The sequence below is a fragment of the Macaca mulatta genome, chromosome 3 (assembly GCF_049350105.2).
Source record: "Macaca mulatta isolate MMU2019108-1 chromosome 3, T2T-MMU8v2.0, whole genome shotgun sequence".
Lineage (NCBI taxonomy): Eukaryota > Metazoa > Chordata > Mammalia > Primates > Cercopithecidae > Macaca > Macaca mulatta.
Window position 1 is genome coordinate 147,252,837 of NC_133408.1, and position 15,231 is coordinate 147,268,067.

The following is a 15,231-nucleotide window of genomic DNA, read 5'->3' on the forward strand; positions in this document are numbered from 1 at the left end:
AGAGAGAGAGAGAAAGAAAGAAGAAGGAAGGAAGGAAGGAAGGAAGGAAGGAAGGAAGGAAGGAAGGAAGGAAGGAAGGAAAGAGAGAGAGAGAGGAAGGAAGGAAGGAAGGAAGGAAGGAAGGAAGGAAGGAAGGAAGGAAGGAAAGCTTTCTATGAGGATGAAGATAAGTATCAAAGACAAGGGACACTGTTTCTCCTGGCCAAAAGATATCTTAGGCTAATAAGGTCTTGTGGGAGTGTCTGAACTCATCACTTATAACATGCAATAGTCCTGTAGGGAATTCTCAGAGAAGAACATACAGGAAATCTTGCTTAACCTAGTGGGCACATATGAAGAGCTGATCTTCTAGTGCCTTAAGTGCCCAGGATTCCTGGCTTTCACCAAGACAGGTAAGAAGAGAAAAGTGATTCTCCGGTGTCACCTCAAGGAATAATCCCCATTAAGCAACATACCAGATCAAAAACATCTTTCCCATTTCATCTTTGATGACTTAAAAAGAGAATCCAAATTATGGGCAATCATCCATCTAAAAGTGAGTCTTCCTTTTTAAGGAGAGATCCACCTTTAGAAATTCCAGCTGGGTTCCTGTAAAATACTTGTGGTGCAACCTCCTGTCCATATCTAGAAAAATTGTCTTTCTTAACCCATGAAGACCCCAAACAATAATGACCAAAATGGGTTATCTTTGAAATACCTAAATTAGCTTATTTATGTGCACAATTAGAAAAAGCTATTTCTAAAATTAAACAAAATAATTGAGGGAGTTACTTCTAACGGTACTTAGAAGCATCTGAACAGCACTCTCACAAAGTTCTTTCTCTACTGGGAGGAAATGTAAAGCCCTCTAAAACCATTTATAAGTTAAAAACAACAACAACAAAACTGCCAAATCTTTTTTTACTCCTTCTTCTGCTTCCCCATCTCTTTATTACCCATCTCTTCCTCATCTGAACTACACTGTCCAGCCTTTCCTTCTTTTCTTCCCTTTCCCCTTCTTCCCACTCTTGTTGTTTTAGCTCCATTTTGTGAATGACTGGTATCTGGTAGAGGAGAACCTGCCTTAACTTATCAACCATGATCAAAGGTAGACGTTAAAGGCATAATTAAGGAATTTCCACATCCCCACCAGGACCCTATTGGTTTTGTCAGGAAATTTGAACTAAATATTCAAGTTTACAACCCTGGTTTTTCCAATTTGTATTAAGTATTTCACATGTTAGTATCAGAAAGTTAAGCTAAAGATTGGAAGAGCTAAGGCAAATTGGAGGAACCACGTGGAGGACTTTCATACATTTTCAGAAGACCACAAATGTGACCATGAGGTTTCAAAGGCTTTGCTCAAGCCGTCCCTTCAGTTGACCTTTCAAAGAATGGTCTACTGGAATAAAATACAACAATGTCAACAAAATTCAGATGAGTCAGAAATGACATATTTTGAGAGATTCGAAAAAATATTTAAACCATATTCAGGATTATCTGAAGAGAATTAGGCTAATCATCAAAATGATACTCTCCTCAATTTCGATTTCATAAATGGGTTACTTAGATGAAGAATTAGGACAAACAGTAGAAGAACAACACCGTAGTTGGACAATTGCTCACATTCATGATTTGGGTAATTTTGCTAATCAGTTATCTCATGCCTTAACTAAAGAAGGGAAAAAGAAGCCAAACAAAAGAATAAGGCTAATAATATTAGGAATTTATAACTAAAACAATTATCTACCCAGTCCGAACCTCCAAAACATACCCCAAAAACCTCAGAATGAATTTAACCCTCTGTTTTGTCATTATTGCAAAAACACCCTGGTCACCTTAAGAAAGATTGCTGAAAACTAAAATAGAGGCAACAACAACAGGCAAAGGAAGAAAAGAAAAGGAACTTAAAGAGACCTTGCCTTTCCTCCTTATTAATATTCTGGGAGAAATAGAAAGTATCTGAAATTGAGAACAAACATAAACTCTTACTGACACTGAGCTGCATTATCTGTAGTATATCTCACCTTATTACAAGGTCCCATTCCTTAAAGTAAACCGTTTAAATGGTGGGTGTCACTAATATTCCTGTATTGGCACATAAATCTTACCCTATAGCTTTTCAAGTAGGCCCTTTACAAGATACTTGTATTTTTCTCTTCATTCTCTAAGCCACTATCCATTTGATAGGAAGAAATTTCTTAGAACTATATAATACCCATATTTCTTTTTCCCAAAAGGGTAAAATGTTTTTAGAATTAGAAGACAAAGTTGAATTACTAGACACCATGAATTTTTCAGAATCTGATCCTTTTAAATTAACAAGCTACAATTTATATTGCCATAGAAGACACAGAATTATTGACCGGTAAACAATTACAAAAAGTGTTAAAGGCGATACCTGATTCGTTGTGGTCAAAGTCTTTCACTGATACTGGAAAAATTATCTTGACTTCCCCAATCAAAATTTAAATAAACCCATCAAAACCTCTTCCAAACCTTAAACAGTACTCTCTGTTTTTTTTAAGTAAATATATTTTTTTAATTATACTTTAAGTTCTAGGGTACATGTGCACAACATGCAGGTTTGTTACATAGGTATACATGTGCCATGTTGCTGTGTGGCACCCATCAATTCGTCATGTACATTAGGTATATCTCCTAATGCTATCCCTTCCCACTGTCCCCACCCCATGACAGGCCCCAGTGTGTGATGTTCCCCTTCCTTAAACAGTACTCTTTAAAGCCAAAGGCTTTAGAAGGAATACAACCTATAGTTCTAGACTATATAAAAAGAGGTCTGATTATTCCCTGTAGAAGCCTATGTAACACTCTAATCCTTCCCGTAAAAAAAACCAAATGACAGAGGATGGAGGTTTGTAAAGGATCTGAGAGCAATTAACAACATAGTTATTCCTTGCCATCTGCTAGTGTCAAACCGCCATATGTTGTTGACTACCATCTCTGCTGAAGGTGAGTTTTTTACTGTGATAGATTTATGCAGTGCATGTTTTAGTATTCCTGTGGATAAAGACAGTCAATTTCTCTTTGCCTTCACTTGGGAGAGCAGACAGTACAATGGACAGTCATGCCTCAGGGATACACTGAGAGCTCAACTTACTTTTCACATATATTTGTGATATCTGAGATCTCCCAGATATTGACTTCCTTAAGAAATCCAATCCCGCCTTAGTATGGAACATAACATCCTAGTAATGAGTCCTCCTAGTGACGGGACATGAAACTCCAGAACATAAAAGAAGTCAAAACTATTGAGATCATCTGCAGTGCTTTCTTTGAAAGATCTTGATGAAAAGGCAGAAATGTGAAGATAAATAAAAGTTAAAACGCTGTTCAAACCCCATAAAACACTTTAAGCTTTGGGTGAGATGTGACTGTGGTCTGAGTCATGTAGCTTGTGATTGTAACTTCTGATTTTTTTTTTTTTTTTTTGTAGCCACTGACTTTATTGATCTAAAAATCTTCACAAGGACAATGACTGTTCTGTGAAGAAAAGGAGCCAAATGGCCTGAAACACTAGAAGTGAAGGTAAGGGTGAAGGACAGGGCCAGAAATCCATCAGGAAAGTTGGTGTCACCAGGGAACTGGCAGAGGAAAAGGAAGGGAGGTGCACGCAAGAGTTAGAATTGCAAAAAAGTTGAAATGATTAGGGGAGAAAACTCCCGAAACACCCCTGGAGTCCACTGGATACAAGCACAACAACAGCAATCATTTCCTTTGTAGAGGACAGAGGAGGAGTCCCCTACTCGGCTGCAAACTCTGGAGATGCAATGCTGGGGCTGGGCATTGAGGGCTCCCCAGAAAGCATCACAGGAAGGTGTCACACCACTCTTGAAGGTATCCAAAGCAGTCCTGGGGCTGCTTGGCTTTGGTGCTACATGTGTCCTTCAGCCATACCTGGGCAAGGTCTTCCTCTTTCTTTAGCACCAGAAACTGACCAAGGACACCACAGGCCTTGTCAAAGCCCCTTTCCTCCAGCTTCTTCCCCAGCACTTCACCAATACCAGCCAGGCTCCCTACCGGTTTTCCCCCATAGGCTCTGCCATGAAGCCTCAGTGCTTTCGGGAGGTTGTCATCTTAATCAAGCTTAATCAGCAGCTCCAGTTCCCATAAAGGTACCTTCTACACCAGGCCTCTCCGGCCAATCTGCTTTTTACACTATGGATTAACTTTGTTCCTCGTTGTTTGTGTTCTGTAAATGACTAGGAGAGACCAGAGACCAGACCCTCTCTCCTTGCAATCACTAATCTTTGTTACAGATTATCATCCTCTTTTATTGTCCTGTACCTAATTCAGGCCAGATGGTACAAAAGATTCCATGACTGTTACATCTTCAGTGTAGAATGTAAAATTACCTTTCCTGAAAAGAAAAAGACTGCCATAACTAATAAGGTTATTGTACCTATACATAAAGCCTTATATAGAAAGGGTTGAAATTCTGTGAAGCTCCCCAAACTTATCTATGTAAATGAGCCCAAACTTCTACACTTTCAAACACTGACTTTCGTTTTTTGGAATCTGTGCTTCCCAAGTGGCCATCCTCAACCTTGTGCTTGAATAAACTCTCTTTAAACTAGATTCTAACCCTTTTGATTATTCGATGTTGACAAGAGACTGAGTATGCTTCCTAAATTCCTTAGGGAGTGGCTAAGCTGAGAATCAAACTCCAGCCCATATTCTGAATCAGTGCTCTGTATCGCCTCTCACTGGATGTCAGTGGGCACCACAGAGAAAATCACAAAACAATGGAAAATAGGGAAAGGATTTAACTTTATTGAGTACATTACTATGGTCTGGAAAGTTCTATCATTGTATTTCATTATTATGACAATGTAATGAATGACTATTACTTACTAATACTTGTAAGAAAGGTTAGAAAACTTGCCCAAGGTCACAGACAAGGATTAGCCCTCAAGAAACTTATTTCTGCTGGGAATTAACATAAACCCAGAAGAAACTGGCATAACTACAAGATAATGTCAAATCTGTAGTAGAAATAAAAACATAGTAAAATCTCTGAGGAAAGAGTGTTCAGTCCAAGGGAGATGCTGGTGATACATCCTGGAGAAAAAGGAGGTTGTGATCTAAGGCTTGATGAACAGATTTGGATAAACAGAAAGAAGGAATAAACAGCATTGTTCCTGACTTTTGTTCTTTTCTATACTTGTAATTTTTTAAAACATTTTATTGTTTTACAAGATATGGGCTTTAGGGTTAACAAAAGGTCATTTCCTGATTTACATCATTTTATAGGAACTTCTAAGCAGGGACAGATGCCTAAACTTAGAAAACCATAGGATATGTAAGGGGAAATCAAGAGCAAAGAGGTTATTCTCTTAAGGTTAGAGTAAGGGGGCAAGAAGTAGACGTTGAGAATGAAAAGAAAGAAAAGTTTAGAGAAGAAAAGTGAAACGTAAGGAAGAAAAGTGAAACTCCCATAAGGAAGTCTATTTTGAAACATGGCTTGGGTTCAAAACTTTCATGGCCCAAGCCACTGACCTGTATGGTCTTAGAGAACCTTTCATAATTAAGATGTTGCATTGTGTGTGTGTGTGCGCGCGCGCGCACGCATGTGCATGCACGCACGTTCATTTTTAAAGAATTTTAGAGATACAGAAGAGAAGAAAGGTTTTCTCAGCCAAGACTTTTGCCAGCCTTCTCAAATCAGTAACACGTTGTCTCAATCCGGGGAAGTATTGCTACTGCTTAGCATTTGGGGTGAAGCCAACTGCGATATTCAGCAAATATGAGTTTCATCCTCTTGAAAATAATTGCTTTTACATCTTGTGACATCTTTCATGGACTCTGCAATGAAAATAAATTATAATTTCTTCGGGTGGGAGAAACTAAATTAGAAAGAAAAATGATTAGAAACAGAAGGCAGCTTGACGCTTGTGATGCCAGATTTGTTCAACATGTGATTCGAAAGCTGTGGATAAGTTTTTCTGGCCGTTCTCCCAATTAACAACCTTTAGCTTACTTAAAAGCCAAAATCCGTGACTCAAAAGAGTGTGCTAGGAAGAAATTTTTGACAGATAAAATTAGCTATTCCTGGCAACATCAAATAGCATATACATATACTCATGTACCTTTTTTTTTGGAACGAAGCTCGAAATATATCAAGATCTAACTTAAACCGCTCCCAGGGCTCCAGACCTCAATTATAATAGTTAACATTCATCAAGTACTTACTATGTGCCAGGCATTGCAACTATTTTTTACACCAACATTATGAGATAGGTACTATTCTCACATAATCTTATTTTAAAGATGATAAAATTGAGTCAAGGGAAGCTAAATAACTTGCTCAAGGTCACTCAGGTAGAAAATGGTAGAGCTAGGACTGAAACTGAGAAAACATTTCTCCACTATATTCTTTAAAAAGTCCTTACCAGCTGAGGGTGGTGGCTTATGTCTATAATGCCAGCACTTTGGGAGGCTGAGGTGGGAAGATTGCTTGATTCCAAGAGTTCAAGACCAGCTTGGGCAACATAGCAAGACCTCATCTCTAAACATATGTTTTATGTCAAAAACATAAAAATTAGCTGGGCACAGTGGCATGTGCCTGTAGTCCCAGCTACTCAGAAGGCCAAGGCAGGAGGATGGCTTGAGCATAGGAGGGCAAGGCTCCAGTGAGCTAGGATCACACCACTGCACTCTAGCCTGGGCAACAGAGCAAGACCCTATCTCTGTAAAAACAAACAAACTCCTTACCTTCAGGAAGTTTATAGTGTAATACTGGATTTAGACAAGTACCCTTCAGTGTGGTAAGTACACACATAGTTAAGAGTGCTGAGGATATATGTAAGAAGGTAATCTAACCTTGCCTTTGGTTATTAGGGAAGTAACTTTCAAAGGGACAGCTAAACTAAGAAGTTGTGAATGGAGAAAGGGGGAAAGAGTTCGAGGCAGAGGAATAAGCAAGTCACCAGGTCCAGAGATAAAAGAGAGCTCACGGCCGGGCGCGGTGGCTCAAGCCTGTAATCCCAGCACTTTGGGAGGCCGAGGCGGGCGGATCACGAGGTCAGGAGATCGAGACCATCCTGGCTAACACGGTGAAACCCCGTCTCTACTAAAAATACAAAAAGAAATTAGCCGGGCGTGGTGGCGGGCGCCTGTAGTCCCAGCTACTCGGGAGGCTGAGGCAGGAGAATGGCGTGAACCCGGGAGGCGGAGCTTGCAGTGAGCCGAGATCGCGCCACTGCACTCCAGTCTGGGCGACAGAGCGAGACTCCGTCTCAAAAAAAAAAAAAAAAAAAAAAAAAAAAGAGAGCTCAGTGCCATGGGTGCATAGAAAAACAGGGCTAATAGCAATGGAGAGCCTTTGAAAGATTTTAAACTAAGGAGGAACCTGACCTGATTTGCATTTCTTAGACTTTTGGAGGCTACTTTGGAGAATAATTTGTGAGTAGAACAAGAGGAGAGGCAAAGAGACCTATTAGGAGGCTATTGCTTTGGGGTAATGCTAAGCTGACCCCAGGCAGTAGTGGTGGAAAGGGACAGAAGCAGACAGAACTTCAGAGCTATTCAAAATGTGGACTTGACTATAGATGACATGAAAGATAACAGAGAAGAAGGAATTGAAGTGGCTGCTACATTTCTGGCATGGGCAATGGGATGGATAGGATGCTATTCACCAAGATGGGAAAGCCAAGAAGAGGAGTAGGTTAAAAAATGGGGTTGGAAGAAGGTAATTAATTCATTTTTTACCATGTTGAGGTGTCATGCAACATACGAAAGCATGTGGTGATCATGATCATTCTTTTTCATCCTTTTTTTGTTTGAGACAGGGTCTCGCTCTGTCACCCAGGCTGGAGTGCAGTGGTGCAATCACAGCTCACCACAGCCTCGAACTCCCAGGCTCAAGTGATCCTCCCACCTTAGCCTCTCAGGTAGCAAGGACTACAGATGTGCCCCACCATGTCTGGCTTATTTATTTATTTTTTTATTTAGGGATGAGGTCTCACTATGTTGCCTAGGCTGGTCTCGAACTTCTGGTCTCAAGTAATCCTCCTTCGGAGCCTCCCAAAATGCTAGGATTATAGGCATGAGTCACTGGGCCTGGCCTCATTCTTTATTTAATAAAAGAATAACTCATGTGAGTTATCTTAATCATCCAATTCTCCTAACATACTTAAAGAAGTTTGATTCACAAAATTTTTATACAGGGGCCAAGCGCAGTAGCTCACGCCTGTAAACCCCAGAACTTTGGGAGGCCAAGGCGGAAGGGTCACTTGAGACCAGGAATTCAAGACCAGCCTAGGCAATATGGTGAGACCCCATCTCTACAAAAAATTAAAAACTAGCCAGGTATGGTGGTGCATGACTGTAATCCCAGCAATTTGGAAGGCTGAGGTGGAAGGATCACTTGAGCCCAGGAGATCAAGTCTGCAGTGAGCTATCATCACACCATTGCACTCCTGCCTGAGTAACAGAGTGTGACCCTGTCTCTAAAACAAACAAACAAACAACACCAATAGACCATTTTTTTTTTGCATCTAGTAATCCACAACTATCAAGACATACATATATATAATTTATCTTATCACTAGGGCATTTCAAACATAATATAATTTCTTTTAAAATGACTGAGAAACTAACAAATTGACCTATTTAAAAATCACCTCAAATAGTACAAAATATTATAAAATAAAAATATCTCTTAATTAGTATGAACCTATGTTTAATTTAATAGAGATATAGATGATTAGATATAGAACTATTATTGATGTGTGTATATGCCTTGGTTAATATACACACATATTTCTTGGCTCTGTCAGCTGAAAGGGCCTAGAGCAACAATTCCCCTGCAGCAAGAAACACTCTATCACCCAGATCTTGGTTGCTGATACCATTCACCAATAAAAGGAACCAGTGTTCCTTTGAGAAATGGCTGATTTTACGACAGGAAATACACAAGATCAGCCTGGAGCATCTTACAGTGCCAAAAAGTACTAAAGCGCTCCAAAACCAAAAGACAAAACCACCCTACATTGGTGGGGCTATGCCAAAGGGCACAGAAGCCAACTGAAAGAGCTCCTAATGGCCAAGCCTGGAACAATTTGATTTCTTAAAAAGTACTATTGGTTTATAATGCAACATATAAAATAAATATTCATGATTTTATGACATAAAGAAATGATTGAATAAATGAATAAATGGAGGAAAAGAGACAAATCTGTCTTGCAGAAGAATTCCAAATAATTTATTTAGGTATTCCGCCCTCAAGGATGTGGAATTCCACTCCCCACTCCTCAGTAGGCTGCGTATAGTGACTTCCTTCTGAAGATTGCAGAATGGGCTGGACAAGGTGGCTCACGCCTATAATCCCAGCACTTTGGGAGGCTGAGGTGGGAAGATCGCTTGAGCCTGGGAGATCGAGACTGCAATGAGCCATGAAGTTGCCACTGCATTCACCCTGGGCAACAGAATGAGATCGTGTCAAGAAAAAAAAAAAAAAAAAAAAAAAGAAGTTAGAGAGATTATAGAAGAATGGAAAAGGGGAGAGGTAAGGGAAGTTGCTTTATTGTGGAGAAACCTAATAAACACTACCTCTCAGGTGGTCAAGGTTAATATCAACAATAAGTCATGTTGACTATGTACCCTTGATAATATATGATGAAAATGGCACTTTGTATGGGTTTTCTCCTGTAAAACACTAGTCTAATATGAGAAAGACCAGGCAAATTCCAAAAGAGGACCATCCTATAAAATACTTGGCCAGTACTTCTCAAACTGTCAAGTTTATGAAAAGCAAGAGAAGCCTGAGAAACTATCACAGCCAAGTGGAGCCAAAGGAAACAGGACAACCCAATGTAATGTGGTGACCTGGATGAGATCTTGGAACAAAAATATGACATTAGGTAAAATCTTCGGGAATCTGAACAAATAATGGACTTTAATAATAATGTAGTAATGTTGGTTTTTTAATTGTGACAAACGTACCACGCACATTTAAACTGTTAATAGTAGGGGTAGCTGGGTGTGGTGGCTCATGCTTGTAGTCCCAGCACTTCGGGAGGCCAAGACGGGCGGATCGCTTGAGGCCAGGAGTTCGAGACCAGCCTGGCCAACATGGTGAAACCCTGTTTCTACTAAAAATACAAAAACTAGCCGAGTGTAGTGGCCCACGTTTGTAACCCCAGCCACTTGGGAGGCTGAGGCACAAGAATTGCTTGAACCTGGGAGGCAGAGGTTGTAATGAGCCAAGACTGTGCCAGTGCACTCTAGCCTGTGTGACAGAGCGAGAGTCTGTCTCAAAACTAAATAACAAAAACAAAAGAAGATGCTAATCGTAGTGTAAACTATGTATGGAGTATATGATAGCTCTCTGTACTATCTTCTGAAGTTTTACATAAATCTAAAGCTGTTCCAAAAAATAAAGAATATACATTTAAAAGTCTGATTTCCATCAGAAACTAGTTTCTTGTGAATATTCCCAGAACTAGCTTACGCTAATATAGGGGTATTCTCTATTCACCTCTCCCTATCCTCTCTCCACCTTTCTCTGCTCTGTGCCCAGGAGGCTGCCTTATGGTCAATGTCAACAGCCTCCTTAGCTCTCTCACTTCTTCCAGTAGGATTTGGGCAACAGAGAAATGGAGGGATGGGGAAGCACCAGCCTGAAATCAGCAGTACAGAGGGAAGAAGTTGGGGGATTTATTTCTCCAGCTTCGTCCTCGTTGAGTGTGGAATTCGCAATGTTTCTATTCCTCCATTGAAGGCTACAGCTCCTGTTGGGCAGCCCTCTTCAACACTGTATTTTCTGGTAACAGTTCCTTCCTCCTGTCCCCCCTGGCTAGAATTGCTGACAACTCCTTTCTATGATGCAACAGATGACAGCTCCCTTCAGCTAGCCCTGAAGCTCTCCAACATGCCTTTTTGGTTTTCCTTGACCCTGCCCACACATTTGTAGGCAGTTCCCTTATTAACACCATCTGAGTGTGCCATCTTTTTCTTGCTCAGACTCTGACTCATCTAATATACAAATAAATATATAGATAGATATATTTGTATATTAGATTAGTCGGGGTCTAAGCCAATATATATAATGCTTGTTTGTTTGAGACAGAGTCTCACTCTGTCACCCAGGCTGGAGCACAGTGGCGTGATCATGGCTCACTGCAGCCTCAGCCTTCTAGGCTCAAGCAATCCTTCCATCTCAGCCTCCCAAGTAGCTGGGACTACAGGGGTGAGCCACCACGCCTGGCTAATTTTTGATATTTTGTGGAGATGGGATTTCACCATGTTGCCCAGGCTGGTCCTGAACTCCTGAGCTCAAGGGGTCCACCCACTTCAGCTTCCAAAGTGCTGGGGTTACAGATGTCAGCCACTGCATCCAGCCAAAATATATATTCCTTTCATTTACTGAAAAATAAACATACTATACACACTTTTTGTACTTTGCCTTTTTCTCATCTCAACATAGTTGGGTTTCTTTCCATGTCCATATATATATATAGACCTACCTTATTAACATCCCATAGTATCCCGTAGTATCCCATTGTCTGTGTATACCATACTTTTAAATATTATATTTAAAGATGAAAATTAAAAGCTGAAATGTAGCCAAGGGACTTTGGAGACTGGGATGAGATAATACAAGAGGGCTGAAAGTTCTATGATATAATGGAACCCTGTGTAGTTTTGCAGTAGTTAAGAGAGTGAGCTTTGGCCTCAAACTGCTTGGGTTCATATTTCAGCTTAGCCATGCTGTATGACCTTGGGCAAATAATTTAGCTTTTCTGTGTATAGTTCCTCATCTGTAAAAATGGGGATAACATTACCCACCTCAAAGTAATACTTATGCTCAAAAGCAGTTTAGTTTTCAAGTCAACTTTCAAGTTAGACTGCATCAGGCCACGTGGCACGAATACTGCCATGAACCTTCCTCCTGGTCTCCGGTTCTTTCTCTTCAGCCTTCTGCAGCTTCGTCCTTCTTTCATTCTTCTGCTGCTCATTGCACCTCTCTGTCCCTTTATATGTCCCTTTACAGGATTTCTCCCTGTTGATATTTAAGACTCATTTTAAATGAAGAATTAGACAGTAGATTCTGGCTGGGTGCAGTGGCTCACGCCTGTAATCGCAGCACCTTGGAAAGCCAGGGCAGAAGGATCGCTTGAGCTCAGGGGTTTGAGATCAGCCTGGGTAACAGAGTGGGACCTTGTCTCTACAAAATTTTTTTCTAAAAAAATAGCCAGGCATGGTGATACAAGCTTGAAGTCTCAGCTACTTAGGAGGCTGAAGCGGGAGGATCACTTGAGCCTGGGAGATTGAAGCTGCAGTGAGCTATGATCGCACCACCGCATACCATCCTGAATGACGAAGGGATACCCTGTCTCAACAAATTCTAGGGTTGTGTTGTTGCTAATGTATAGTTCAATACAAGAGATATTAATACATTTTAAAAGCATTCTTTATAAAGCCAAATAGCTGTCAGCCGCCCCCCAATCCCCCTTAAAAAGGAAGGATGAACTGCCTTGGATGAGAAGCTGTTGTTTTCTACCAAAAGTCGTTAGTATGATTGCTTAGATTAGCTTCTGCTCCAGTAGTCAAGGGGTCCTTCACTACTGAGGAGGACTTAGTATAAGGTTCCACCATTACCAAAAAGGTAAAATGATTAATTACACATGCAATAATGCAGGACACAGCCAGGTACGGTGGTGGCTCATGCCTCTAATCCCAGCACTTTTGGAAGCCAAGGCAGGTGGATCACTGGAGGCCAGGCCTGACCAACCATGGTCAGGTTCGAGACCAGCCTGACCAACATGGAGAAACCCCATCTCTTCTAAAAATACAAAAATTAGCCAGGCGTGGTGGCTCATGACTGTAATTCCAGCTACTGGGGAGGCTGAGGCAGGAGAATCACTTGAACCCAGAGGCAGACGTTGCAGTGAACCAAGATTGTGCCACTGAGGCAGGAGAATCTCTTGAACCCAGCAGGTAGACATTGCAGTGAGCCGAGATTGCACCACTGTACTCCAGCCTGCGCAACTTTGTTTCAGAAAAAAAAAAAAAAAAAAAAAAAGGAGGGGCAAGTTTCAAATATTCAGATTTTTTTTTTTCCCTTTACAAGTGTCATTAAAAGATACAGGTACCAAAGAAATTTTGTTGAGAGAAATATCTCCAAGAAGTTCAAAATGTTTTAGAGGTGTTTTTTTCCTCACCACCTGAGTTCAAGGATTCTCAGCGTTTTACAGAAGAGGCCCCTCCTCTCTTCCTATAAATGACTAAATGTTGGACTGTCTGAGGGCTTGGTGCTGGTCTTTTATCTGCCTCTCTCCTCATCCTGAATGCCTGGTTTCAATTGCCACATACACACTGGGGATGTCCAGTTTTCTGTCCTCGGGTCTGACTTTTGTGGATTTCAGTTGTGCCAGCCTTCTTTTTGTTTCTTAAGTGCATCAAGTTCTTTCCTAACTCAGAGTTTTTGCATTTGCTGTTTCCTCTTCCAGGAAGGCTGTCTCTTTCTCATCCTTCAGTGTCTCTTCAAATGTCATTTCCTCTGAAAGAGAAAGGCCTTCCGTGAACACCCCCTCTAAAGTGGTCCTTCCCCTCCCCTTGCTGTGTGTTGCTTCATCAATAATTCCACAAGACATCTTTCTGTTTCTTTCTCCAATAGCTTTTTATCACAACAGAATGTTGTCTAATTTATTTTTTTGCTGATAGTCACTGTCCCCCATCAGAATATAAGTACTTTGAAGGCAGGAACTTTGACAAACTTGTTCACTGCTGTATCCCCAACACTTAGATAGTGTTTGATACAAGTCAAGCGCTCACTAAATACTCATGATATAAGTAAATAAATGTATGAATCAATGAATGAATAATTAAACGAATGAATGGAATACTTAAACATCCAACTCGTGGTAACACAGCACATCAATGTTCACTTGAAACAATTCTCAAGCTTCCCTTTTCTCCCTCCATTAACAAATCACAGGTTTCATGAGATAAGATAGGCAAGGATAACTTTAAAAGTGCAATACACTTAAATAATAAGAAACTGGGAAGGGTCCTCAAATTATTCTTTGCTGAAATTATTCTATGCCATTAGTGGCTCGACATAGTGTCACAGGCCTGTAATCCCAGCTACTTCAAGGGCTGAGGTGAGACCCCCATCTCTAAAAAAGAAAAAGAAAGAAAACATCCAGGCTAAGTGTGGTTGGCTCATGCCTGTTATCTCATTTTATAATCAGCATTTTGGAAGGCTGAGGTGGAAGGATTGTTTGAGCCCAGGAGTTTGAGACCAACCTGGGTAACAAACCGAGACCCCATCTCTTGAAAAAAAAATTCATCATTACAACAAACATTAAAAGAAACCCGGCTGGGTGTAGTGGCTCACACATGTAATCCCAGCACCCTAGGAGGACAAAGCAGGTGGATTGCTTGAGCACAGGAGTTCGAGACCAGCCTGAGCAAGATGGCAAAACCCTGTCTCTACAAAAAATACGAACATTAGCTGGGTGTGGTTGCACATGCCTGTAGTCTCAACTACTTGGGAGGCTGAGGTGGAGAATGGCTTGAGCTTTGGAGGTGAAGGTTGCAGTGAGCTGAGATAGTGTCTCTGCACTTCAGCCTGGGTGACAGAGCCAGACCCTGTTTCAAACAAACAAACACAGAAAACCCCTCAAAACCCATAACTATGCCATTATTTCATTCTAGCAATTTACTAAACCACATATCAAGTTTACATTCATATTAAAGAAGAGGCAGATGGACTCTACTGCCTGAGAAATTTATTGAGTTATAGTTTTATTGACACTGTAAGTTGTTTAAAATTGAATGGATTGCCACATAATATTTATAAATAATTCATTTTTTGATGTTTTAAGGGTTGGATTCTCTTCTTTTAAAACTAGTTTTATTTCTACCCAATGGTTTCTCAAAATTCCATTGTTAAACAATCAATTGATCAATAATTTAACAAGTCTGGTACCTATTATTTTGTCATAATTTGTCAAGGTATTGTGTAGGGAAATAAAGAGACTAGCATTATAATCTTACTTAATAAAAATGTATACCTATGTCTGCATAGAAAGAATAAATAAAAAAGAAATAAGCAAAACACTTAATGATTATGTGGATAATGAGATAAAACGTGATTACTATTTTATACATTAATGTAGTTTCCAAATTATTTACTATAGGCACATCTTATTTTTGTAATACCATAAAATATATATATTATTTATACCTTTAGGGAACATATCTTATAACTGGAGAAGAAAA

General features: G+C 40.3%; 1 pseudogene; it reads right to left on the bottom strand.

Annotated features, from left to right (window-relative positions):
- Window positions 1-3,807: 3,807 nt before the first annotated feature.
- On the bottom strand, window positions 3,808-4,253 carry LOC114676761 (barrier-to-autointegration factor pseudogene; annotated as a pseudogene).
- Window positions 4,254-15,231: the final 10,978 nt, after the last annotated feature.